The sequence below is a fragment of the Tenrec ecaudatus genome, chromosome 5 (assembly GCF_050624435.1).
Source record: "Tenrec ecaudatus isolate mTenEca1 chromosome 5, mTenEca1.hap1, whole genome shotgun sequence".
NCBI lineage: Eukaryota > Metazoa > Chordata > Mammalia > Afrosoricida > Tenrecidae > Tenrec > Tenrec ecaudatus.
The window spans coordinates 61,857,141-61,883,089 of NC_134534.1; the positions used below are offsets into that span (position 1 = coordinate 61,857,141).

Sequence of the window (25,949 nt, forward strand, 5' to 3'; positions counted from 1 at the left end):
TTGATTAAACATGGAACAGAGTTAATAAAAAAAAAAGTGGGGGGAGGGGGGAGGACTCAAGGAGAGGAAATGCAACTGTCAGAAAACCGGACGGCCAGATTTCCTGGTGAACCTGCCTCTGTCTGAGTCAGTGTCAATCCACCATCTTCCGCCAGTGAACTTGTCTTTGGGTTTTGTTTGGATTGGGGGGCAGGGGGTTCTTGTTTTATTGTTGTTGTGTGCCTATGTGTCTGTGTGTGCTTGTTTGGGGGAGGGGGAGGGGAAAAGGCAAGGTGGGGGCCGGAGGTGGGGGAAACTGAGTGTGTGTGTGTATGTGTGTGTGTGTGTTTAGGGGTCGGTGTGTGTGTGAGGGGGGGGATGGCCGTGTTTGAGATCTGAACCTTTGGTACCTACAAGGAGGGTGTCTCAGCGAACGGTAGCTAAAGCCTCACCAGAACCGCGCGGAAGTGAGGAGTCTCGGCCAAAGACACCCGCTGGAGCCTTCTCTCCGGGCAGGACCCCAGCCCGAGCAATTCAAGGGAGCCCCCCGCCCGGATCACAGGTAACAAAAGAAATACAAATCACCTCACTGTCTTCCGGAGGAGAGGAGGGGCGGGAGGGGGCAGCTTTTGTAACTTGGCCTAAGGCAATGAAACTTTATAAAATTCCATGAGCTATTTTATTTTATTTTATTCCAATGGAAAAGAGCAGAAAGAATGGAGGCCGGGGATGGGGGGTGGTGGAAGGAAGACGAGACCCGGCGCATTCCAGCCCCCTTTCCATGAGCCGCTCCCGGCCCGAAGGCGCACTTGATTCCAGGAGAGGCGAAGGAGGTGAAGTTCATTTGTAGCCAGAGAACCGGGTTGTTGTTGTTTTTGTTTTTTTTTTTGGGGGGGGGGGAGGATGACTGGGGTTGATGCAGTTCTCATGGTGGCCCACAGCCCCCCAATTCCCTTTCATTTACTTACACACACACACACACACACACACACACACCCCCACACACACACACACAGTGCCCTTTGCCAAAAAGAAAGGAAAAGCATCCCGCGCAGCGGTTCACAGCCTTGACCCCGCGCCTCGAGCGTCAGCCTTCGGCTCTAAAGCACACACACACCGAGCGGCGAACGCGCCCCAAGTCCGCGGCCGCCGCGTCCCCGACCTCCGGCCGGGTGGCCAGGAGAGCCCGCCTCCTAACGGACCTGCCCCGCGTTCCCGGCGCCCGCGCCGCATGGAGCCGTCTTCCGCAAGCCCGCCGCAGCCGCCGCCGCCCGCCGGGCCCGGGAGTGGCGGTCTACCTGGAACCCCAGCCCAGCCCAGCCCAGCCCAGCCCCAGCCCCAGCCCCAGCCCCAGCCCGCGCGCGCACGGCCTCCCGGAACCCCCTGCCCGCCCGGCGCGCCGCGCACAGACCCCGGGGCCTCTCCGCGCCCTTCGGGGAACTTGAGAAGGGGAAGCAGGAGGGGGGGAGCGGGTAGGAGGAGGAAGAGAAACGAGGCTGAAAGGGGCGGGAGGGGGAGGGTAGGGAAGGGAGAGAGGGGCTCCAAGCTCCATCGACTAACGTCTAAACTTTCGGAGGATGGGTGCGGAGGAAGAGTCATCCCGCCCAGGGTGCCGGGCGAGCAGGGACCCCGGGCAGTGGGCGCGCCGTTCGGAGCTGACAGCTTCTCCGCGCTACGAGAACGCCCCAGGCTCGCGGTGGAGGCAGAACCCGAAAAGACAGGAAAAGGGAGCGAAAACAGCCCGATCGAACGTGAAGCATCGCCACTTAATCCAAAAGTTAGATCCCAGAAAACGCAGACACCACCCCCACCCCCAAAAGAAAGCGGAAAATCAGGTCCCTTGGCACCCCTTCCCTCCCTCGGCAAAGCAAATTCTGAAGCCAAAAAAGGGGGGAAAGGGGTAAAAAGGGGGGCCGAGCGGAAGAGATAGTCGGGATGAGGAGCAGTGTGCGAGAGCGAGAGAGCGAGAGCGAGAGAGCTAGGGGCAGAGAGGGAGAGGGAGAGAGAGAGCGAAATATCAAAGATTGTGCAAGATCAGGCTGGAAAGATAATCGATACTCGACCTAAATTTAACACAAACTACTCAATAAAAGTTAAAGAAAAAACTTACTTTCCATTTCCCCTGCAGTTCCTACTCGATCTTCGCCTCTTTTTTTGTTTTGCTTTTATTTTACTTACAGCTGATCACATCCAAGTAAAACGAGAGGGCTCATTAAAAAAATAATAAAAAAAATAAAAAATAATCCTCGAACTTTATTGGGTGAAAATCAAAACGCTGGAGCAGAAAGTGGGGGGCATGGAGCGGTCCTCGGGGGTCCGGGAGGAGTTAAAGCATGTGGCGACCGCGGTCTCGCTGTTTGGTTGTGAAGGGGTTGGGAAAGGAGTAAAGGAAATGAAAATCCGATATGTCTTTATTCTGCTAATTATTATCGTTTTAGCCCTGTTTAAAAAAATGGCTGATTAAGTTGAGTGCGCATGTCTTTGTGTGTCTATTCCCGATATGCACTCTGGGAATGAGAGAGGAGAGCGAGGGAGAGGGAGAGGGAGAGGGGGGAGAGAGAGGTGTAATTAGTGAGGTGATCAACATTCCCCAGACTGCAAATGACGCGCTGCCGGGACTCGTAGCAGCCCGGGAGCCTCGCAGTTTCCAAGGCTCAAAGCGCTGTGGCTGGAGCCCAGCACGCCGCGACTGAGGAAAGGGCAGGGGATGGGGACCTCCGGGGCTCGCACCCTACGCGCCCCCCGCGCGCTACTCCAAAACTTCATTAGACACACACACACACACACACACACACACACACAGTTTTAACCAGGGGCAGGAATAAAACACAAAAACCGCCTTTAACTATTCGAGATTTTTTTTAATGAAGCAAAGTAATTATTATCGGACGAGAGATTTGTTTACAGGAAAGCTTTAAGCAGAACTATGTTAGAGCTATGAAGAACCTTTCTATGCTTAGTTTATTCTGCTGCGTACTGGAACGCACTTTAATGCAGAAATGCTGCGGGTCTTGGGTACATATGCAGATGTATGCAAATAAAGGGCTCCTGGCTACATGCTAGCTTCCCTCTGCCCAGCATGTTTCAAAGAAGAGATTGCACTCGGGATCCACATGCGTTTTCTTTAAACATGTATCTTTTGCTTGCAAGCGCAGGAGGGAAAGCCCAGGGCATCTGGACTGGGAGCAGTTAGTTAAGGCAAAGTAAACTTCCAAAAGAGAATAAGGGGACTGTTGTCAGGGGGATGGTGGGGGTACAATTCTAACCTGTAATTAAAAATATATATTTTATAAGAATTGCATAAGGTCAATGCAATAGCATTAAAGAAGTCTTAAAGAAGACTTAGACAAAAACCTTTCATCTGCAGGTCTGTCGAATTATCCTTTTTGCAGCACATTAGGATGAATTTTCAAACCGCACTACCGATCTCATTAGAATGATATATACTTGGTATTTTCTGGTGCAAAATTTAAGGTGTCTGACTCTCATTTGAAAATCTAATTATCTCTTTCCAATATTACAGATGTGAATATGAGTGACACTTTCATTAAAAGATAATTAACTAAAACTAGGAATAGACATACTTTTAAACACTCCCTACTGAATATGCAGAATGTGTATAATATATGTTATATATATATCCATTACTACTCAGCATCCTGATTCCTGATGGACTGCTGCACTACCACAAGACGACCCAAGCAGACACCATCGTTGCAACATTTCAGAAATAGAAATTTAGAGTGGAAGTGGGTTAAAAACCAAGAGAGTTAAAACAGGAAATACTTGGCAATGTCCAGCTTCCTGGACAGGTGAAGTGTCAACTCCTCTGGAGTTGACAGGCCTTTGAAGATCAGATCACCAGCATCTCCTTCAAAGCCTTATTTTAGGCCTTAGGCACCAAAAGCTACCAAATACCAACAGAAAGGTTGATCACATAGCCCTGTAAACAACATAGACTGCAAACATCCACCTTTCTGGGCCTGAAATCTAGTGCTATCATGGAACATTTGGGCATTTTAGGATTGATACAAATGAGATTAAAAACCAAACCAAACACCTGGGAGGATAAAAGGTCAGACAGGCCCAGATCAGGAAGGTTAGTCGCCCACAGCAGCTGGCTGAGGTTACAATGAACGTCCAGAGGTTTGTAGTAGAGAATAAGGTCCAGATATGGTCTTTATTAAAAGAAAAAAAAAGGCAACAAGCCACCGCCTTTGGAATCTGGAGTCGCTGCGTGTACTGGTGTATTAGAAACTCTGGGTAATAAATGTTAACAGGAAGAAAATGATCTACTTCGCCAAAGGACTCCATTCCATTTCAAACTTCTTTGGGAAGAAACCGCTTAAAGTGGACTGCTTTCCAAGATTTTTAAGTTACTTTGTTTGCAGCCCCCCTTTACTTGGCAACGGTGTCACCAGCATGCTAGCAGTGTCTGGTTGCACCCCAGTGGGGTTTTATCCATGTGCCTTAAGAAACACATATGCACAAGGGGGTAAAATTTAAATTCTCTGTAACTTGCAAGTGAAAAGGGTGTTTATGTAGCGTTACTGTTTACTGAAAAACACCCCAGAGAGCAAATATTCTGGCTTTAAAAAACTGTTTGAGGTGTATGTATATGGGGGGTGGGGAGAGCTTTTAAAGAGACTGAGGGGAAATGAAGGTAGGGAAACTTTCAGGTTCAAATCAGAAAAGATCAAGCCCTTTGCTGGGAGAGGGCTTCTCGTACAAGCTCACTGATGGAAAAACCATTTCCTGCGATTTCAGAGGAGGAAACGCATATGACGAAGGAAACACCTGAGAACAATACGTCTGTCTCAGGCTCAGGTGAAGAAAGGGCTCTCTTTCTGGCTTGGAAGAATAGGGAAATGATGATCATTTCGTTTTCAAGTTCTCCTTTATAGCTTTCTCCTCTACCCCCATCCACGAAACATCATCAATAATATTAATGTCATTGATGTCAAAACACCAAACATCAAACCAGGGAAATAATTTTAAAATGTTGATGGCTATTTCGCCTGTACTCCGCCATCCCATCTTCTCTTGGCACATGTATGGGGGGGGGGGGACATGCACAGGATCCAAACTACGAAAGGAAAAAATGAAGGCAGCAGGATTGATGAGAAGGGCGCCCACTTTGGCAATACCTTCTGCTGGCGAGTATTCCCTTCCTAACGTACCTTTGAAAAATCTCTTTATCTCTTTCTTGTTCTTTCTCTTCTGCCTAAGAAAAGCTGGGAGTGAGAGATGGGGACTGAATGGGCTAAGAAGAAGGGGCAGAGAGGGACTAGCACACAGTCAAGAGTTTCTGCCAGGGCTGGCCTTGGAGCGCAGCCTCGGAAGCGGGCCTTGGAGGGCAGGGGCGGCAGGTTGGCGTGGGGCGGGGCGGACTGGGCGGCTGGGAGCGCGGCGCCGCGGGCAGGGGCACGGCGAGGCGGGCGAGTCCGAGGACAGCCGGCGGGCTGGTCCCCCGCACCGTGCGCTTCGCGAGGCTCGGCCAGTTGGCTCCGCAGCCTCCTTCTCTGGCCTGTTCGGCCCCGGAGCGTCAGGGCACCCAGCTCCTGCGCTCGGGTCTCTGGGGACCCCAGCCGTTGACACCCCCTCCCCCCGCGCAACGTCCCTCTATCCTCTGTCCCTAAAAGCTTCACGAACCCGGGGCTGCAGACGCCCTGACCCTAACGGATCCTTTGGCTACTTTTCATTTCGAAGTCGCACCAGCAACTTTCCCTAACCCCCCTCCTGCACTTTCCAGCGCTACTCCAGGCGACTCAAGTCAGTCCGGAGCCCTGGGACCCTGACCCTGTCCGGAGGACCAAAGGGAACTGACCAGAAGGTTAGGAGCCAACGAGTAACACTGAGAAAAAAAGATAATGTCTACTTCAAGACTTTTGTTTTGGGTTGTTTATTTGTTTGTTTCTTGGCGCGTTCTACTCCTGAAATCTACGCAGCTTCGGACACTCCGGGACTTTACACTTGGTTGAACTAGAGCCTTCAAGGAAGGACTGACTCTCCCCTCCCCCGCCCTGGCTTCACGGATTGCTCCAGACTCTTAAATGCCCCACCTCCCTCCGCCCCAGGGCCCCCCAGCCCCAGGCCAAGCCCAGCCCAAGGGGAAAGGTTCCAAGCCTTTGGGGACCACCCTTCTGGGGTCTACAGATGCGCTCAGTTTGAAAAGAGGTATTACAAGATTCAGACGTGAGCTACCCTTGATCTTAGCACGGACACTTTTCAGATGCTGGGCCCCCCTCCTCCTTTCTCTTTTCCTTGGGTCCTCTCCACCCGGGGGCTATTTAACAAAGGCAGTGAGTTAAGGGACATTTTTATTTAACTCTGCCACTCCTTTTCAAAACACACTTAAACCCCATTGCCAACGTCTGTCATTCTGTGTGAGTGTATGCATGTGTGGGTAGGGGGTTGATGGTGGGGTAGGTGTGGGAGGGAGAGACGTGAAGTTGACAGCTTATTTGGGAAGGTGTCACAAACACATAATATTTACAGTGAAACCATTCAAGATATTGTGAGGTAGGGTAGTCAAATCTCATTACAATTAGAAAAAAATGTTTCTTCAGAACTAAGAAAGAGAAGCAAAAGGTCATTTTAAAATATGACCTGTATCCAGGATGAACTCTCTTGATGCTGAGGGTGGACTAAATGGAGTGAAACTTAAAAGGGAAAGGCATTTCTGAGTGTGTCTATACTTGTGCAGTATCTGAGGGTAATTAAATCATTTGTTCATTGGTCTCCCCCTCTGCTCTCCCCCCCCCCCACCACAGGCTCACTCTTCTCTCCTTTGTAATCTTATTTTATCATAAAATTTCCCCCTTACCACCCCAGGTCTGTGTCTTTATAAAGCCATATGCCTGGTTTTTGTTTGCTTGTTTGCCCTCTACCTAGGTTAATGTATAGTCTTGGTTTTTTACTCCAGAGTGAATTCATTTTAAGTAGATTTTATTTCTATTTTTCTGGGTAGTTCTGATAAGGTATTTGGGGAAGGGGTGGCAAGGGGGAGTGTCATTAGGCAAAGTTCTTCTAAGGTAAGGAGAGGCATGAAGGAGGGGAGAGGGGATAGAGTGGGTCTGAGGAAGGAAGAATTGGAGAAGCGTGAAAGGAAAGGAAAAGAGAAAAGTCAGACACCCTGTGGCCTTTCAGAGGTCAGAACTCAGACACTGCAGTGACCTCCTTTCTCCCCAGGCAACCAGTCCAGTGTTTATAAACAAAATCAGGCAGGACTCCCAAACAATAGCAGTTCTCTAACTTCACAGGCACTTCCACAGCTCTTATGAAAATCAACAGGGATCCCTTATTACACCTCTCCCCATACTTTACACACTCACGCCATCCAAACACAGGAACCCATGCACACCCTCCTCAAATCTACAGGGCGAGAGTTCCAGGAACAGTATCCAAGCAAAAAATTTAGATATCATCCAGGGGAGAGCTAGCTCTAACAGATAACGATTCAGGTGGGAAAAGACAGACAAGTGGGAAAAAAAGAAAGACTACCTGTGATTTTATTGAACAGCAGATAAAGTTGTGAAAGAATTTAAACCTAAAGCATCTTTATCTAGTCAATGAAGTGCCATATAGATAATCTACTGAAACCCGGGTCACTAAAGAGAATTATTTTACAAGAGGACATTACATTCACCCAAACATCAACATTTCCAAGACAAAAGTACAGATTTCTACAGTTGGAGAAAAGCCACCCCCTCAGTATGCAATGGCCCTAAACATTAGACACAAAAGCACCGTTAAATCCTACAGCAAACAAACAGCCCATCTGATCTAAGTTATAAAACGTATAATTAAATCCACCTTTAATTGTAAAAGGCAGCTAGCAGAAACCAAATGAATCAAAGATTGTGAAACAAAATGTTTTCCAAGGTACAGGAACGTACCCACATTAAATGTACCTTTACATTCAATTGTAACCGAAACTCCATTTCCGGAATTAATTACAAGATAGAGGGGTAGGAGGAAGGTGAAAGCAAAAACCAAAACAAAATCAAGAAGAATTAAATGATGTTCAAACTTTTGCTTTAAAATGATGATCAGTAAAAGCTTAAGGGGGGGCGGGGAGGGAAGGAATGTAAAAGAAAATATACCTCAGAGCCCAAAGATCATCTCCTTTTCTTCTTTGTCTATCAGTCCCCTGGTAAAGCATATGGAAAATGTTTTCAAAATGCCCAGATTTGGCACATTGTCATTGCAAAGAGAGGAGCGCGCAGTGATGCTGTTAGAGAAAATGGGAAATAAATTCAGGATTGGGTGCTGCCTCCTTCAATGCGGATTTATCTAAGTTTAATTTAATATTCTGCAATCACTGAATGATCGCATATAATTCACAGAGATTTTTAAGGGCTTTATTTAAATACCTTGAGCAACAACAGAGTGAAATTTAAACCATTTCAGCAATTGCTTATATTTTTTGTTTATTTTCCTATTACAAGAACTTTAAGTGGCAATTTCCTATAAGAAAAGGGAAAACGACGAAGGTTGGGATTTTTAAAAGGAAGAATGTTAAAGGAAAGCATTAGCCTTATTAAAATCATTCTGAACGTAAAATCAAAAAGCACAAAATGGTTGTTTGTAAAACACTAAACCTTTAATCGATTTTATTGGCATTCCGATCGATTAGATAAACGGAAATCTATAGCAAACATCAAAGCATTTTCAACATTTTCTCTATCTCATTTATAAACAAAACTTTTCTTTTCAGCAGAAAAAAATGATTATCAAACGACTAACAGGAAATTCTTCAGCTATCAAATTACGATAATAAAATTATTTCCACATGGAAAGGGATAATGACAATGATGATAGTAATTACAATAATGAATAATTCAACATGTGTGGAAGAACCTCCAGAAACCAGCTTTTGAAGGGCGGCTACTTTAAAATAAAAATTTTAAATGAAGGATATTGCTTCCTTTTTTTTTTTGACAACTCAAAGAGAGCAGTTTAGGTGTGGCTGGCGGATTAATGTTCATTTCCCTGCAGTTGCAAACGCACCCATTTCTTCGCCTTAGTTTTCCTTCCAAATTGAGTTATTCTTATGAGGGGGAAAATTCATATGTAAATCTGAGTGAGCCCTACCGGGTTTACAAACTTGGGTCTGAAGCTGCCTTCTGCTTCTTCTAAAACGGTGATTCCCAAGTAGGAGAGGTGGACGGACTCACCATTCTACACCTGAATGGGATCACATATGTGATCTTTTAAGTGAGGGAAGAGAATGGAACTGGAAATATTGAAAACTGCTGTCTGGAGAAACGCAGTGATCAGAGCTTATAGCGCTCTAGCTGCGGCAAGAGAACGTATTGCTGTAACGGGCATTATATTTATTTGTTAAAGAAAATCAATGAAAGTGGCTGTAAAGTAGTGAGGCGTGTGTTTGGGACTCACGGCGAATCTGGACTCGGGCAAGCGGGGGGAGCAGTTCTGCTCAGTGCCAGAAGGGTCCCTGCTCCGCCCGGCTCCCGCCGGGGCGCAGGCTGCGGGCACCTGGCTGGCAGCAGGCTGGCCCTGCCCCGCTGTGCAGTCCCTCCAAGCTCCTGCCCTCGGTCTCAACATGCGCGCTTCCACCCCGGCTGCAGCCAGTGGACAGGGGCGAGGTTTCCACGCCCTTCGGGAGCTGCTCACACCTTTCCCTCCCTTTTGCTCTCCTCTTCTTCTCCTCCTCCTCCTCCCTGCTGACGCTCCGGAGGTGAACTTGGGTACTTCACTTCTCCAGGAGCCCCCCTCGCCTGAATCTCTAAGCCTCTTCGGAGGCCCGCAGAACAGGAATCCCCCCCGCCTCCCCCATCTCTCCCCCTGCAATTTATTTAGCACCCGGGGTCTCCTTACCCTCGCACTTCTAGCCTCTCCTCCAGACATTCCAGAGAGTTCTCATCACCCCAGAATGTACTCTTTTTCTCCTCCTCCTTCTCCTCCTCCTTCCTTGGCTTTGGGAGTGGGGGGTGGAGGGGTGGGGATTCCGGGTAGGACTCCCAGGGGTTTATTCTATTCTTTTAACAGCTTTACTTTCCCTTTTCTTCTTTGCGTAACCTTCACCTACCTACTAATTTATACCAGAAGCGGGTTCTTTCCCTTTCATTTACTAGTTTACAATTTCCGTCTGGGGTGGTGCGTGCCACAAGCCCTCTCTCGCTACCCTGCTAGCCACAGTCCCGGGGAACTGTCCCATCCCCTTGGTGGCCGTCCCATTGCACGTGTGGCTCTCAGGAGAAGTTCGTGTCCGTGATTGAAAGTCCTCTTCTGTAGAGTCCCTCAATATTTGTCAAACAGCTTCGTTGCTCCGATGAAAGGTGGTGTGTGGTGTGGTGTGGGGTGTGTGTGTGTGTGTGTGTGTGTGTGTGTGTGTGTGTGTGTGTAGGGGAAGGGGTGTGTGTGCATCATCCACCAGGGTTCCTCTTAACACTCCTTTTCTCTCAGGGTGATCATCCCAGGAAAGGCTTGTGTGAATAACGAATTCTGGAAGATGTCCCCTCCCAGTGCGCACAGATTGCTTCTGGGTCTCTCTGGGGGGCATCTCGAGCCCCTCACCAGGACCTTCTGACTTCGAGCGGTCGCCGGTCCCATTTTCCACCCTCTCACTCATCTCCGTCCCTCCCAAGCTGCGGGGACTAGGCGCAATGTAAAAGCCTGAATCCCAGCCCTCTTCTCTCTGGTTTCTAGCTGCTGCAGCTGCCACTGAAATTCGCTGTGGTCGCTGCTCCTTCCCGCTTTAATCCCAGACCTCCAGCCATTGGGCAGCTCCTCAGAGGCAAGAAGTCAACACCATGGCAACCCGACAAGCCTATCAAATCACCGGCTGGCGTGACAGCAGCAACACTACACACAGGAGTGGGCTGGGCGGAAGAGCAGAGTGGCCACTGCGCTCAGGTACACGGTCTAGGAGTGGACCCCAGCTGGCGGCCTCCCAGCACCAGCTACACATACAGGCACCACCCAGCTCATACCCCCCAGGCCCCCCTCATCCCTTAATAGGCGCTGGGGAAGGAAGGAGAGAAGGACAGGAGAAGCAAATGGGATTGGAAGAGCTGTGGAGGAGCGTTCCAAGCTCAAAGGAACCTTCGACTTAAGACATTTTAAACTTAAGATGCTTTGTGCTGCAGCAATCAATGAAATCAAGTCACAGTAACCTCAGAACTTAATTTCGGGGGTTTGCACAAAGGCGTGGCTATTTTCCTTGCCAGTTCTATCACTTAGTTGAACAACATTCGTGAAACAAATTCTGTTTGGGAGTTCCAGGAGGGGTAAAGGGAAATGTGGACGTTCTAACTTTTTTGGTCTGCCAGTGTTGGATTCTGCACAATACGGCTGAGCATGAATTTCAGCCTCGCTAAAATCAATGGCTTCCTCAGAGATGCCCTAGACGTTACCTGCAAACTACCTTTGCTTCGATCTTTCATAAAATACCGTGTGCTTGTGGGCAGTATGTGCCCCACATCTTGATTCTGTAAAGGGAAGAAGCTGAGGAGACCAGGAAAAGTATCACTAGGAAAATGTGTGTCTTCCTCTTGGGCCTACTTTGCCCTCGTACTTCCTCAATTTCCTTAAAGAACTTCAAATGAGGCAGGTGGAGGGTGACAGGAATTGGTGCTCACATTTCAGAGCTTCATGTTAATTTACATGAGACAAATTTGGTTCTGCATTCTTCTTTTTGATTTGAAAAGAAGCAATGTATTGGGCAAACACATGCCTTTCTGTATTAACTTTTCCTTTGATTGTGAAACATGTAACAAAGACTGGTATAGGAATGCTATGATTGTACAAATATTTGGACAACATTGGACAAATATTTGTACAGGAATGTCATAATTGACCACATTTCATCCTCCATTACTTATATCATCACTGATATCTAAATTTTGGAACACAAGCGTGCCTGTTGAAATTCTGTAGGACAGAAGAGGGAATCCATTTAAAACGAAGTTAACGTGTCATATTGAGGAAATCATGTGCGAATTCTAAAATCTACACTTAAGTCCACTCCACATAAACACAATTCATTAAATAAATAATTTTTGTATTGATCTAACATTTTTTATGAAGAGGCTCTCAGTGTGTGAGTATTTGAATTATACTTGGCATGCATAACATACTAGAAAACTTGGAAAGGCTTCTTAAAAACAGCAATTGCAATATTAAGCAGGGAGGGAGAAGAAGCCAATTTTTGTGGACCTAAAGAGAAACTCAATGAAATCTCTGATTTTGTTGTCCTATTTTCTCTATATTTCATTATTGATTGATTTCAATATTAGAACTGTGAATTTTCAAAATATAATTTATTACAAGCTAAAAACAGGTATAATAACTAACTCTGAAGAAACAGCTTATGCTAGAGAAAACATTTGGATGGAACATGGTCTTTCCTGCACTGAGCTCTAATAACATTCAAGTAATATTTTCTCATTCTGCACCACTCTGCATAGTTGCTCAACAAAGTATCGCTGAGCACACAGAGCTGAAATGTGGGCCCCCCTTTTCTACCGTGCCACGTTATCGTGACTCAAATATTTTCCGGCTAATTCACATTACATTTGTCTTGTGCTGAGTGTTTGCAGTACAAAATGTAAGAAGAAATATAGTACTATAATTTTTAATTAAAATGCATATATTTAATGTGTTGTCTCCTCTAGCCAAACTTGTAAATTTTAAATGTTTTCAAAAGAAGTTGAATGAACGGCATGAAAAATTTCCAGTAAACTTTGGCTTTGTTAAAAAATAAATGAACACAGGAAATATAATGACATCTATATTTTTATTATTTGATTTGATCAAATCAAATATGTACTCAGTTATTAGAAAAGTTTAAATAGTATAGGACCTATAGTATATTTTTACATGTATGTGCATGTATGCTAGCTCAGGACCAGAACAGATATTGTCATTCAAATGTATATAAAATGTTTCTTATCTTTAGAAATTAAACTGAGGTAAAATCATTACATTAACACACTATTTAAACCAAGCCTTTATAAAAATATATAAACATGTCCAGCTATTTTTAATAGAAATTTCATATTTTAAATATATGCGTATGAAGCTTTTCTTTCAAATACACTTGCTATTTATGGATGATTGAATATTAAAACTAACTTTTTCATAAGCAATACAGATATGTGCTTTCTAGTCCTAGACTAATTTTAGCATTTACCTTGAAAATACTCTCAAAAGTTGTACAATGTGTGAATTCTGTTTACTCAAAATGTAGGCTTATGTAAATGACACATGCGTGCTAGATATGAATAACTTCACATCTTTACATTTAAAGTTAATTTCTACAGTGTTAGTGTTTACAATACAAATGCTATTAGGAAGAAATTTCTCTCTAATAAAAATGCATCAGACAGTGGAATTAAATGTAATTTTAATGTACAGATGGTTTGTTCATTTTCAACAGGATGGATGCTGTGTCCACAGAGATCATTCTTGACCTTACCTGAGGAAGTACTTTAACTTAAAGTATGAGATGCACCTAGAGGCGTAATACATTGAGCTTAATAGGAAGACAGTTAATAACCTTTTTTCATCCTTGTGCACTATCAATCATGGCTGTCACCAGTCTGCTGAATCAAAGCAAAAGTGTTCTTCACAGATGACTGATTAGAAACGCAAAATCACAAGATCCATCTTCATGGTCCCTTTTATTATAGTCATTTTTAAACTGACAGCAACCTGCTCAGTTTCAGCACGCTGGGCATCACAAATAGTGTCACTCAGAGCAGCTGAGCATGAGAAGAGGTGGGTTAGATTATACTTAAAAATAATTAGGCCCTCAACCCTTTGCAGAACCAAGAAAAAGGCATTCCACACCACCACACCAACCCCCACCCCCTCCAACCACACTCTTGCTCTGATACCATCGTGAGTTTGCTGGGCATAGCACCGCGCCGCTTTGCTAATTAGCTCAAGATTAGGGAATAAATATATCTACATGAGAGGTCACAGATAACTTTTGGTTCACAACGTTGTGTCAATTTCATGCCAAACAGCAGCATTATCACTTTACAGTTTAAATAGATTTGTATTTTTTTTAATAAAGAACTTTTTTTTTAACCTCAAGACTTAAGAAATCTAGGTAGTCAGGTATTACTAAGTGATACTCAACATAAAGTGCTCTTTTCTGTAGAAGGCACTTACTGGGATTACTTGAATGCTGTAGCACTATCACTGAGTTTCTATTTGACTACATATGCTTAAAGGTGGCCAATGTATTACTCCTAAAATAGCGTGGAAATGCTTCCTATGGAGGCCTGTAGTATTTCCCTTTCCACCCCTACAATATTAAAAATGGCAAACTTTGAACACCCAAAAAAGGAGATTTATTTTTTAAATCATTCAACTGGGAGGTTTGAAAGAATTATATTAATCATAAAATGAGGAGATCTGTCTTTATGTGGACCTTTGATCTTTATGCTGCAAAGAGGATCCATTCAGATTTATGTAATTCAGATTTATGTATGAAAATACATTCTTTGAAAATATTTTATGATACTATAGGTCCATTAATAATAAAAGTAAATGTTTATTTGAAGATACCAAAAATATTTTATTATTTCATGCTTATTTTGTATCCCCTTTATTTCATATTTCAGGAAAGGAAATCCAATCAGCTTTATTTTTCAGTTGATTTAGTAAGTTTGACCAAAAGGCCTTGTTTTAAATCTTCCCAAAGCTACCTTCTCCTTTTATTCTAAATGTTCACTTAATTGTGAGTGGTCACACCTAAAAACACATGTAGGGAGAGAGTAGCAAAGAGAGAGAGAAAAGGAGAGATGGAGCTACAGGGGTAGAGTATCAATTACATTTCTTTATTTAATAGCATAATTCTTCCATATGCATTTTTAAGCCTGTTAGCATCCTTGATTTTACATTTCTTTTTAGGACCGCCACCCCTTTACTACTGCAACACACACAGACACACAATGCACACACACATGCACACACACACACCTTTACCTTAAATTAGGAGAAGGTTTTTCTGCACATAAAATATAGTCACAGATGCATTCATATACATATGTATTTGTGCTACAATCTTCCCAAGCTGATAATGCATAAGCATATTCTTTATAGGAATGTTAATGTTGATTTATATATGCTTGTATATATTTCTATACATGTATTAGATAAATATATCCAATAAAGAAAATATAATGTAAATCCCAATTAGCTACTTAATTTGATTAACTGTTTAAAGTAAATGGAATCATTTTGGATAGATGTATGTTTCAGTTCCTACTTTTAAATATTTCCTATGTACAAAATTAATAGTGGCAGTATTATTAGTATATTGGTATGTAAGAAAAATTAGGAATAAAAAAATCTTTAAAAAACATCTTTTAGAAGCAAGATAGTTATATGGATGACAATGTAATAGTCCCCTTTTCCATATTGTTTCAATTTGATAAAAGCATAATTTCTGGTAGTAAAATCCTGTGTGTGTGTGTGTGTGTGTGTGTGTGTGTTTTAGTTTGGGCATTAAATTTACATTAAGATGATAATAATTCATAGAAATTAGTATTATTACTTTTATAGTGAATATTTGGTGCACTTTTCTTTTGACTGATAATAATTCTTAATGAAAATAAATTTTTTGAAATTTCTGAGCTCTGTCATTTTTATTTGGCTGCTATAATTAATTTAATGAAATTATATATGTCCTCCTAGCATGATCTTGATAGTCTATATCAGTAATCAATATGTATCTTTAATATACATTATAAATGTGATCATTCATGAGATTTATATGACTTATATAGAATCATGCTTTCTTGTATAGATAAGTCATAGTAAAATGAGAGGAAAAAAGTGATTTTCCTTTCTATTCAATAAGTTTAACCAGAGCAAGGTATTTCTTTTAAAACTATAGTTTATAATTATTTTTGAAGAGAACTGAGAATTTCATGTTTTGACATCATTTGAACCATTCACTCACATTTAAAGCAGTATACTTAATTTTGAAAACTTTTTCTATAGAAAAATATTAGCACATCTATTGACCTAAAAGTTTTACCTTGTTCCTGTTAGTTTCTAAAAATGTTCTTAATTTGCTTGATTGCGTATGCTTAGATTTGCTTCATTGATAATATTCTTATATTTCAATCACGATATAAAGCATATAATCTTATTTAATATAATAATATCACATAAGTGGGCTAACATATGAAACCCTTGTAATTTAATATGTAAGTGCACATCATACGTATTTCATATACCTATTCAACACAGAAATGATATTAATCAAACTAAGAAAGCCTAATAATGCTTGTGCACTGCAATTGTGGACCAGAATTTATTTTTGTGCACTACATATAATGTGTGCAAGTATGTGTAGAGATAGATCCTTAGATATAAGTACTACTGGATTTCGATTATTGACCTGTTTTAAATGGAAAAATGCTGTCACATTCAAATATCACAATTATTCTTGCCATACCTGCACGTATGCAGCCTGAATATGCTGCTATGGAATTTCTCTTTTTGCTTGGGTCTGTTTTTCCCCTTGGTCCCTGAATTGTTCTTTGTTGAATCTTTGTGATAATAAAGAAAGCGCTTGTAGGACTGTCAGTTTGCAATAAATGTGTGAGGAGATGTGTGATCAGGCTGGCCTGGCCCTCTTTGAGTGAGGCTTTTCTACCTGGACTTCAGAGCCCCAGCTTCCAATGAGTGATGTTTAAAGAGGACAGAAGAGGAAGCACAGGCTGGTGGGGGGGGGGGGGGTCACCTTTAACATTTTATAATCTCCTAGGTAAACTAGGAGGTATTTATAATAATTTCCTACATGATTGGATTTTTAATTGCTTCCCAAGAATGCGTTCTAAAATGTCACTCCTGTTGTTATCTTTCATTATTTAAAGTGGTTGTTTCATTTCATTCTTTTGATTTATTTAGTATTTTTTACTTAACAATGGGAGATACACAAGACCACTGAAAATTTCTGAAACAGAGACCAGTATTGTATCTCCTACTCATAGTTTCTAAGTCTTTCTGCCACGCAGTCACTGAAGCAACAGGATAAATTTAATAGCAAATAAACTGTTTTGACCAGTATGTTTTATTCTAACCTATTTCAGTTTACAACAAAATATGTAAATTGACTCAGTGACAACTTTTCAGAATATACTCTAAGTTATGAGTGATGTTTTAAAGTGAAAACAATTACGATAATATCATATAAAACTCCTTTTTTGGATAGCTAAGGCTTTTATATATAAACCTTTACTTACACATTACACAACCACTGAAGAATTTTAATGTGTTGCAGCTCATTTTGCAATATTTGCACAAACATACGGAGCAGTACTATGTTGCTTACTTCTTTCATTATATTATATTTCACATTTAGATTTTTATTTGAATTTCCCCGTTTTCAACATTTGGATGTCATCTCATTAACTATCGTAAACCAGTAGTTTGAAGAGGGGAAACTCTGCAATGTAAACACTGCTAGAATCCTATAGCATTTTCATGGAAGAGAAAGAGGGGACTAGCATTACTTTCTCCCCAAACATTGCCCTGTTATGATTACAAGAAAAGATCAGATGCTGTGGCAATTTTTTTCATATGTGATCTTTCTTTAAAATTATTTTCAAAGTCAACTGCTCTTAGACCTTATTTTCATCTCCAAAAAGCATTAAGTTTTGCGTCTTTGTAAAATATTTCCTCATAGCATATCTTCGGCTAGCTAATTCACTTTTAGCAAAAGAAACACGCAAGCTCAATCTGGAGACTCCTCCCAACACGATTTCGCTGGACCTTGTCCTGGTCAAGTTCTTCTGGTTCTCATTTTCACTTCATATTCTCAAATAAAAGATCCTTTGTTGTCTACCATTTGATTGGACGTAATGAAAAACACTCCATTTTAACTTAACAGTATTTCCTTTTGAATTTATTATATTTAAGAACACTGTCAAAAATCAAACATTTAATCTCAGGTTTTTATATTTCAAAATATATTACTATCACATGGCTCAGTGAGGTGATGTAAAAAATATACTGAAAGGATTTCAAAGTGAAAAGCAAAAGCATATATATATATATATATCCCAGCTTTGTTTTAATATGAAACTAAATACTATGGCCAATGTGCAGATTGGGCACGGCAGCTGACTGCAAAGACTAACATGTGACGGGGTGCCAACAGTGGAATTGTGCGGTATTGACTAAATGAGGTTCACTGATTTGTATTGAGGCTAATATCTTCTTTAAACAATTCCGTGTAAATTGTGCGTATAAAGTCATTGGAAGCTATTTCTCAGGACAGCTTCGCTGGCTAGCTACCTGCTGGAGTGAGGAAGATAATCAATAGGAAGAAATAGAGCTGAGCATGAGCCTGGGAAGCTTCAGAGCAGTTAATGCTGATAAAAGTAGATGATGTCAATATTTGGGAATAGCACAACTCTAGGATAATAGACAAAAGAGAAGTGCATATGTTGTAGGGTGTTCAAACAAGGGCAAAATTAACGCCTAAGTGGCAGCTGATGCACTGGGCTGCAAAAGACATCATTTATTATTACAGGTATTGTTAAAAGTCTCTGGACATTCAAATGCAGGGCTTCAAGATATGATATGAAAAAGGTACCTAGCTTTTAGCAGAAGGTTAAATACCCATTTCTGTGTCCCTGGAGAATAGGTGCTCAGTGGTGGTGAATATAGGAGACACTAGCCTCGAACTCTCTGGCAGATATATTTTTGAATGTGTGATGTCACCTGTCTTTTTAAGAACGTGTTTTCTAAAATTTCCTGAATTTGCTTCTAAGATGTTAAAAAATAAGTTAACACAAAAAGACTTGAAAAAAAACTGCCAGCAAAAGTGATACCAAAGATATGAACCAGTCTAATTGCTTTTGCATATACTTGTGATTATAGCAAACATCTCAGATTGAGGGTGAGGTAATGGTACATTTTTTACTAATTTAATACTGAAAATCAGTTTTCTTCTGGCTGTCAGGCGATGAAATTTTGTTCTTCTGTGCTGATCTCTCTGTTGATGTATTATGACATAGTCTGTCAACATGAACAGATATGTGAACGTAGATAGGGTGACTGAGACATACAACCTGGATAGAGCTTTTCTTGAATTTTAAGCATGTTATCATGTTTGGGTACAACAGGGAAGACTGTGCTGGCATTAAGATGCTGTTATTTTTATATAATTTAAACCCAAACAAAACAGGTGGACTATCACTGGGCTGGAAAGTTGAATAGTGAGCCAAATCCCAAACACCTACTTCCTGATACTTTTATGAAGCCCTTTCACATCTTAAGAATCTTTAAAGATAATTCCTGCCATTTTCAAAATAGAGAAGTTTCTAGATAAAGAGGAATAATCAATGCATGCATATGTGATTATTATACATAGCCATTTTCTCCCAAATTAAACAATTCCACAACTGTTACATGCCTTTATTGTCACAGATGTTCTGATCGTTCGGGATTCGATATCTGGATCATATCAAGGCACATGATTCTGAGGTTAGGTAAAGCAGCCAAGACTGATTGTTTTTTATTTAAAACCAAGCTAAGAATGGCTCCAAGAAAGACAGTATATTTCTCTAGACCCTTACATTGTAAGCATTATCTTTTACCCTTTAAAAGCTACAGAAATCAATAAATTGCACTCTTTTTCATTGTATGTTTTCATTTGGGGAATAAGTATTTTTTCATCATCTTTAAAAAGCCATGCATTGGAATTTTTTAATCCAAAATGCTAGGTGATGACTATAATTCTTTTGTATTAAAATATGTAGATTTTATAAGTGTTTCTACACATAAAAATTGCTTTCAAAAATTGTTGCTACGTTGTCATGCACCTCATCTTTTCATCTTAAATATAGAAAAATAAGAGATCCTTAATCATTATTGAATTCTAAAGAAGGCTTCATTTCAAATAAAGTATAAATTTTGATCTAGAGACACAGAAAAAAATCTTTTAAGATCTATACTTCAACTAATTTGTTAATCTTGTGCCACTTTCAGCATTTGTCACACATATAGACCAGGAAATTGGCTCCATCTCATTCTAACTCTGTATTGAATTAAAATCCTCTACTGCAAAGAAGAGCATGATGTGGGGAAAGAATAAATTTAGTTCTTTCTTTAGTAATGCACATATATTTCCATACATTTCACATCCTAAGGGAGCCTATGAATGCATTCAATAAATACAAAACTATAAAGTATAATTCCAGAAAAGGGAGCGCTCCCCCCACCCGCCTTTTCTTTCTGGTTTTAATATAGCACTTTAGGTTGGAAGACTGGAGATTAAATATTTCTATCCACTTTGCTTTTAAAGCAAAGACACCTTCAGTGTTAGAAATAAGTCAAAAATAGTGAATCTTAGATTTGTCTGCCACTTAGATAGTATTAGTAGATTTAAATAAAAACAAATGAAATATTAGGAGTAGCAAACTGAGAAAAATGTTTAGATGCCATTTGAGCCGTTCAATTCATCAGGGTCCACATTCTGAAATGTAGCAGTCATTGGATGGAAACCACTTACGTTTCTACATTCAAAGGTGTGTCTGTTTCTGTTTGGAAGATCTGAGCTGGCAGGAGAGTGACTTTCAATAAACTACATTAATAAAGGGATAGATTTTAAGAATGATTGTGCGAAAAATGAAATATGCCCCAAAGATAGAGGAAATTATCAACTCTCTCTAGAAAGATAAATGTGCTAGCATTCGAGTTCACGATACTCGTGAAGTATTTGGCTCTGTGACTGTGTTCTAAGAAGCCCATGTCGTGGAGCAGATTTATGAAGGCCTTACAGAAACAGAGCTAGCAAAGATATGGCATACTTGTTTAGAAAAGATGGCGAACTGAAGATTTCTGATTTACACTTACATATATCTTGATGAAACCATAGTTTGCAAATTGCCTGGAGGAGTCATCTTCTATTAAGTAGTTGATAGCTACTAAAATATGCATATCTGTTTTAAAATATATCAAAAATGTTGATATTATATTTGCAAGTATTCTGCTTCACAGATTTTGGTTAAAATCATTTTTACTTATATATTGATATGTTCTAAATACTTTAAAAGTAAGTTAAAAAATCATGAGAGCTAAGGACCATGCTTCAAAATATTTCAAAATGATTCAAATGGTCCAGTAGTATTAACATATTTTGAAATATTTCACAAGAAATTATATAAGAGGTTGAGAGTCTTTGAGGTTTTAAAAATAGTTTTGTTCAAGTATAAGTGAATAAATATTAAAACATTATGCCGTAATTAGCAAGCTAAAATTTATTATTTTGCTGACTCCTTCCTTTTCTCAAGTGGCTCCTCACCATGGTCTTCACGTGAAGGGTGCATCTGTGTTTTCTCTTAGTTTGAGAGAATAGTGAAGGTCCCGCCCAACTAACTTCAGGATTGAAATTGTAAGCAAATATATGTATAGATTTTTCTCTCCCTACGGGAAGTCTTATCTGTGCCTCATCAGCAACAACAGAGAGCGTGGCACAAACTTAGATTCATGCTGCTGTGCATTTCTAACTCCTCTGGATGCTATTCCTTGCTGGCCCCATTTTATTTGTATAATTGTTTGCCGTGGCACCACTCATATTTCAGAGAACTACAAATCGTCTTCTCAAGACCTACAAACTCATTTATATACGAATTTCCACTTAATTTGATAATGACATGTTTGGGGAAATGGAAGTGTTACATAATTACTTCACCTAGCATTGGGCAAATTTGCTGCAAAAGATCTTGAAAACGCCCAAGTCATGGTGTTTCCCGTTGCCTCATATGCATGCAAAAAAACTGACAGTGCAAAAGGAATGCCACCAGAAGAACTGCTAGATAACCAGCTCGATGGATTAACAGATTGTCACCATGGCAAAACAGTGGCTCAGACTGGGCAATGACTGCGAGGCTTGACCTGGATTGGGCAGAACCTCCTTCTCTTGTCTGCAGGGTTGCCAGGAGCAGCAACCATCTAGAGGGCACCAAACAACAGCCCAGCAACAAAAACTGCAAGACCATTGAGGTGACCCCTGCACATCCTCCTTGTGCGCTTCTGTTGCCCTTCTAGTTCACAGCTCGAAACAGGATACTTTGTGCTAGGCAAATGGGAGTGTCTGGAAGTCGCATCTGTGAATTATCATGGCCCCTACTGCTTCTGGGCATGAAAATTTTCTAGCAGACAGCCGCTGACAGATTGCAACTCTTTGACTCGGAATGTCAGGTAACTTAAAATTCTCCCCTAACTTGTGAGTCCCTATTTTGGAGTGGGGTGGTGGGGATGTAGTGAAAACAAGTGGAATGTATTCGAAGCGCAAATGCCCACTCTTGGCCTAACTCCGTCAAAGCCCAAGGCACTAGCCTGTCTAGTGATCATCTTTCCTTTTCAAGGAGGATCATAGGAAAGGGACCCACCCAGAATGTTCATCATTTAATGAAACAGAAATGTGTTAGAAGTTTTTGTTTTAGAAGTCCGAATAGCGAGACTGATGAATTCTCACAGGAGAGAGGTACCAGTGTGCTTTAGCCACCAAGTCAGTCCTCACTGACTCTGGGGATGACAAATTATGGTTAGAGCGAAGGTGTATGCTCTGTGGCCGTATGGTGTTCACTCCAGGCTACACTGTCGTCCCACTGCTGACCTCTCAGTGGAGGTACTACCATGACTCTCAATTACAGATTCAGAAAATAGAGGTACAGGCTAAGTGACGTGCCCAACGCTAAACTCATAGAGCAGGTAAATAAATACTAGATGTGAAACACAGCCTTTTGGCTGCGTGTTGCTGTGACGCTTCTCTAACAATCACTTAGGAGGAAAAAAAAGTTATTATCTTATAACTGACGAGGATATAAAATATATTCGGTATGAATGTAGGAGAAACAATCCCTCTTCTCATCTCCTAGCTAAGAAAGAGTAGAAAATATGCCTAGCTCAGAGGAGCCCTGATGACGTAATTGGCACCTTCTGGACTGCTGACCATGTGGCCAGCAGCAGGAAGTCACCAGAGGGGGCTTTGTATTCCTGTCGGGCCACACAGAGACCGTTCGACTGTGCCCTCTATGGTCGCCATGCATCACTATGGACCCGACGGCAGTGAGAACGTTGGCCCATATCTGCTGGCTGTGGTTTCGGAAAGGGGCACATGCGTCTGGGGCACGCAGTACACATCATCAGAATGTTGTCTGTAGCTCGATTTTATTTTGAGGTTTCTTTCTGGTGATTTGGTATCTAAACCCCCCCCCCCCCCCGCACTCTCAGTGGCATGAATCGACCCATGGGTTTAGATCAGATGCACATGTCTAGTCCAAGCCAACTAGTTTATGTGAAGGTATCTGTTTTAGAGTTTGCGTTTCTGGAAAGTTAACGGGTGTTATTGATGGTGCGTGCCTTTACAAGACTCTAGTATACATTTTTAGCTGCGCTTCGTGCATTTATATGTCATTGCAGGAGAGTAAGCAGAAGCCTGTGATGCTCTGTGGGCACTTACTGGGCTTTTTGTTTCGCTTTTCCTCGACAGCTAGGATCCAATGCATTCCTTCCTAGACTCTCATCGGTGATTGCCTCGATTACCTCTGTTACATTTGTATTTGTTCAAAAAGTCTTTCCTTGAGAATTGCTTATTTTATTTACAAATAAAAGTTACAGCTGATGGGAAAGCTGACCACAACTGTCAAGCCAGGCCCTATTGTGTGCACAGTTGAGGTCCGTATAAGGGTTTTGCTTCATTAAGAATATTACAGAGTTTGCTGATGCCCAGAGAATGCTTTACAAACACTAGTGCTCAATACAAGTTAATCAAATAAATAAATAAATAAATATCTGCCTTGATTAAAATCAGATGTAAGGGGTCATATATATTTGATTGCTACACTGGCCGGTGACGTTTGTTAAGTTAAAAATAACTTTCTTTTTCATTTTTTGTCTTTTCCTCAGGCATCCATGAAGATGGGGATATAGGCAAATTACACGTCGCTAGCACCTGTAATGGAGAAAATAGGTCAGCGAGGCAGGCAATTACTATTAAGCAAACAAGAGAGCAAAGTACATCAGAATGGAAGCACTGGAATTGGTGAAATGGAGGTTGGAACTCCAGCTCCAGTTAATGTGCCGTTGTGACCTGTACCAATTATTAACCTCTTCAGACCTCGGTTTCCTTTTCGATAATGTGGGGATGATAGTTCCAGCGACATACTCATGGCAAGAGATGCTTCTTGAATACTGTGTGAAGCAGCTTAGGGCCTGCCTGCCACTTTGTAAGCATTTAATAAATAGTGTGGATCATTATTCCTTTATGGAGGATTTTGATAGCTATTAATGTATATTGGTTTGCTCTTTGAAAAAAAGATGTCTTTTAGCAGGTGATCCTAAAAAAGATATTTTCAACTAGAGAATATTTTGCATCAAGAATTTTCTTAAAAATCAAGGTGTAATCACATCTGAGAAGAAAATCTTTAAAAGCAGAGCCGTAGTTTAGACTATTTTATTACATATGCTGAGTTTATAAATATAAAATCTTGAGAAGCCTTAGCTTCATATGTGGAAGAGACTATCTAAGGATAAAATTTGAAATGAAATATAATTTTTCATTTTATAATTACCCTTAGATTAAAATTTTTGAACGATTTCTGCTGTGACAATGGTGAATGAGATGCTCTTTCTATCCTTAAGAAACTTACAGTGTAGCAGAACAATGATTGACTTGAAATCTTATGTAAGAACAATAAAGGGAAAATTAATTCCATTGAAATGAATATATATGAGGAACTACTGAGAATGCTTTGCCTTTTTAAAACCCTTTTAGTTTCTGCATGTCACTATTGTGTATGTATGTGTGTGGATACATGTGTGTTCCTGAACTGAGAAAACAAAAGGGTCCTATTTTTTTTTCCAGATGACAATGCCCTCTTTGGGGGAAGAGAAAAAGTGCTTTCCTTCCTCGCCTTGAAGTGAAGATACCATTTCCCCAAAGGAACAATTACGTGGAAGCATAAAGGGACATGCAAGACTCGTATAACAGTCATGTAAACAGCAACATATTTTATAAACAGTAAAATCTATTCAACAAAGAAATATTTTGATATGTATTCTGCATCCTTTCATTTTTAACTTTTCTGCTTTCTTTCAAAGTCAATGCAATACACAATTTCAGAGAAAGAAAGAAAGGCAACCCCCACCCATCCTTATTACTGACACAAATAACAAATATCCATCTCTCCCTTGTCCTTTGACTTGGGTGACTTGTGCCCTGGTGTGTGACCAAAAGGCGCCCTTTCTCTTGACAGTTACAAGCAAGGTATAGCTGCTTTGATGGACCGTGAGCACAGTGCAGATCGGCCAGGTGGTCAGAATGATTTGGGCAGCAGAAGTGTAGCCTTCCAGGGCGCAGGATGGCCATCCTAAGCATGTGAGCGAATGAGACAAAAGGGGAGAGGATGAAGTCATAAATCTTCTACCCAATTTCACTGTAGCATGAAATGAATTAGATGAAAAGTGTGTTTAGACCTCTTAACTTTACCTTTTACATCTGAACATAGGGGTTTCCATCTGACAGAGCCAACAGCATTCTCATGCAGACTTGTTGCTGAAATTAAACCAAATATCCACAGTCAGCCGGCTACATTTGAACAAAATTCGTTTGTCTCCAAGAGACACTGGGCATTATTTTCTATTGTTCTTTGGTGTTAATGATGAAAGTTTATTGGACTGCCATCTGTTTTCTCAGGTGTCCTCTCAGGGACATGTGGGGTCTTGAGCAGAACTCTAATGCACTGTATACCGAGGCAAATAGAACTGAACAAATATACAGCATTGGCCATGCTCATGTATCTAAACTCATTATACAATTAAGGTGATATGTTTTTGAAATCCTCTGAAAACCACTTGTTCACAAAGTCCAAGTATGCCTGTCTGACATTGCTAAGAGACAGGAAACAACTGGAAGAAAGAGACGGGGTAAACATGAGCAATGGTTTGTTAATCTTATTTGGTCTTTT

General features: G+C 41.2%; 1 protein-coding gene and 1 long non-coding RNA gene across 8 annotated transcripts in view; one reads left to right on the plus strand and one right to left on the minus strand.

Annotated features, from left to right (window-relative positions):
• Nucleotides 1-2,439, minus strand: part of ZFHX4 (zinc finger homeobox 4) — a 216,747-nt gene extending 214,308 nt beyond the window's left edge. For all 5 annotated transcript variants that reach the window (XM_075549551.1, XM_075549550.1, XM_075549549.1 and 2 more), the window contains exon 1: nt 2,090-2,439. The gene's annotated coding sequence lies outside the window, so the exon portion shown is untranslated. The remainder of the gene's footprint in view (nt 1-2,089) is intronic.
• Nucleotides 2-25,006, plus strand: LOC142448068 (uncharacterized). 3 transcript variants are annotated; one of them, XR_012784500.1, is made up of 5 exons: nt 2-126; nt 397-541; nt 21,909-22,179; nt 23,890-24,209; nt 24,848-25,006. It is a non-coding gene; the product is annotated as an uncharacterized LOC142448068 (long non-coding RNA). The 3 variants fall into 3 exon arrangements; XR_012784498.1 differs by lacking the exon at nt 2-126 and having other exon boundaries at nt 314-541; XR_012784499.1 differs by lacking the exons at nt 2-126; nt 21,909-22,179 and having other exon boundaries at nt 314-541.
• Nucleotides 25,007-25,949: the final 943 nt, after the last annotated feature.